The sequence below is a fragment of the Engraulis encrasicolus genome, chromosome 3, assembly GCF_034702125.1.
Source record: "Engraulis encrasicolus isolate BLACKSEA-1 chromosome 3, IST_EnEncr_1.0, whole genome shotgun sequence".
Lineage (NCBI taxonomy): Eukaryota > Metazoa > Chordata > Actinopteri > Clupeiformes > Engraulidae > Engraulis > Engraulis encrasicolus.
The window spans coordinates 22,876,908-22,879,407 of record NC_085859.1 but is presented as its reverse complement, the minus strand read 5'-3'; the positions used below and the strand labels follow the sequence as shown (position 1 = coordinate 22,879,407).

Genomic DNA, 2,500 nt, shown 5'->3' with positions numbered 1-2,500 from the left:
GAGGCAGGGAAGAAGGGAGGCGGAGAGGCAGACAGCCAGGGAGGGAGGGAGGCAAGCAGGGAGGTGGAGAGGCAGACAGGCAGGCAGGGAGGGAGGCAAGCAGGGAGGAGGATGGGCAGTGAAGCGGGTACTACTCCGCCTCTGTCCCTTTCTCTGTCTGTTTTAGTCTGTCCCCTACTGCCCTTTCCACTACCGTCTGTCCCATGTCCCTACCATCCAACCAGCCTAAACAACACACACACACACACACACACACACACACACACACACACACACACACACACACACACACACACACACACACACACACACACACACACACACACACACACACACACACACACCCTAAAGACAGTCATCAGCATTGTATCTCTGGTGAAGGGGACAGTTACCGTACAAATGAACAGTTGGAATATGTGTGTATGTGTGTGTGTGTGTGTGTGTGTGTGTGTGTGTGTGTGTGTGTGTGTGTGTGTGTGTGTGTGTGTGTGTGTGTGCGTGTGTGTGTGCGTGTGTGCGTGTGTGTGTGTGTGTGTGTGTGTGTGTTTGTGCATGCTTGGGTGTGTGTGTGTGTTTGCGTTAGTTTGTGCGTGCGTGTGTGTGTTTGTGTGTGCGCGTGCGTGCGTGTGCTTGTGTGTGTGCATCTGAATGAATGATCATCTAAAGCAGTTCAAAACTACTGGGCTGGTTCTTCAGGCTTCTGTGTGCATGCCACCCTTAACAGAGTGTGTGCACATCAGTGGTACAGATGCTGGACAAAATAAAGTAAGTAACTGAAATAAATGATAGAAGTCCGCACTGTTAATGCTCCCAGTGATTTATTTGCACAATGTTTTGGACCTTCGTCCTTTTTCAAGTGCAGAGCAGGAGCAGATGAGGTGGGCACTGGGCTTATGCGGATCACTGAGGTGTTGTAAACACATAATGAAAGCCAGCTCCCACTCTCTCCATACTGTACTGCAGTGTTTCTCAAAGTGGGGCGGAAGCCCCCCTAGGGGGGCGCGGAGGTATTGGAGGGGGGAGCGAGTGAAGTCAGAAGGTTTTTCTTTTTTAATACTTTTCCTCTTTGCCATTAAGTCAACACATTCACTTTACAATCACAATATATTAATTAATTTATTCACTAATATTTACAGAACATCATAGGCCATATACGTGTATATTAGGCTTTAATAAACTTTACGAAGGCCTATTTGTTTGCATTTTCGACATCCTTCGTCTGAAGGGGGGAATGTCAGGAAAAGTTTGAGAAACACTGCTGACTGTAGTGCACAGGGCCAGAGGTAGTGGAGATTGGGCTCTAGCCAATGGCTGAGGAGCTGTAAACATACATATAAAACACTCGAGGCTGAGCGATGGGTTGTAATCTTAGCCACATAACCTTAGTTCACCCTAGCTGATCAGCAAGACAGGTGGATCACACACACACACACACACACACACACACACACACACACACACACACACACACACACACACACACACACACACACACACACACACACGCACACTTATATGTACCCATGCACAAAGAAGTGCACAAAACACACATTTAAGGTGTCCTCTCCCTTACGAAAATGGACCATGGTTTATTATGGTATTACTATGATTATCATGGTTCTGCCATGGTATGTCATGGTTACTCTAAGTACTCTGAACCTACCATAATTGTACTATGGCTTACTATGGTATTACTGTGATTTTTATGTAGTAACATGGTTCTACCATAGTATTTCATGATTACCCTTACGAAAATCGACCATGGTTGTAATGCGGTAACCATGGTTTTACTACCACATTTCAAGGTGATTCCAAGTACTATCAACCAACCATAGTTCTAGTATAGTAGCTGTCATAGTAGTAGCCCTTACAAAGATTAACCATGGTTGTACTATGAAAACTAATCATGGTTTTACCATAGATTTACCAGGGATTATAGTTAACCATGATTCTTAGTGTAATCATGACAACCATGGTTTGTGACTATGGTTTAATTTATGGTATAACCATAGTATACTCTTTACCATAAACCATGGTTCTCCCCAAACCAAGTTTTATTTTAACCATGGTCGCCCACCCAAAAAGCCCTTTTTTAAAACTATGGTTTTTAAAAGCATGGTGGGGGAAAGGGGTGCATGGTTAAACCATAGACACTAACCATGGTTTTCTTGGTTACCCAAGAAAACACGAATACCCTGAATAACTACAAAGTACATGTGAGTAGCCGTGGTGATGGTAATGGCTAGGGAGTTGGACTCTAGATCACAGGATTGCAGGTTCGAATCCTGCCCTCACCATTCCGTAGACCTCCATCCATTGCCCTTGAGTAAGGCACCTAACATTGATCCAGGGACTGTAACCAATAGCCTGTAAGTCGCTTCGGATAAAAAAGCGTCAGCTCACTGTAATGTAATGAATAACTATTAACCATGGTTAGTTGTCATAGTAAAACCATGGTTATTTTTTACATAGTTAAATGATGGGAAATCTATAGTTAAAC

The 2,500-nt window shown here is 44.2% G+C and overlaps 1 protein-coding gene across 3 annotated transcripts in view; it reads right to left on the bottom strand.

The window, feature by feature from the left end:
• Window positions 1–2,500, bottom strand: part of rhobtb4 (Rho related BTB domain containing 4) — a 107,808-nt gene that overhangs the window by 28,832 nt on the left and 76,476 nt on the right. The gene's annotated exons all lie outside the window — the stretch shown is intronic.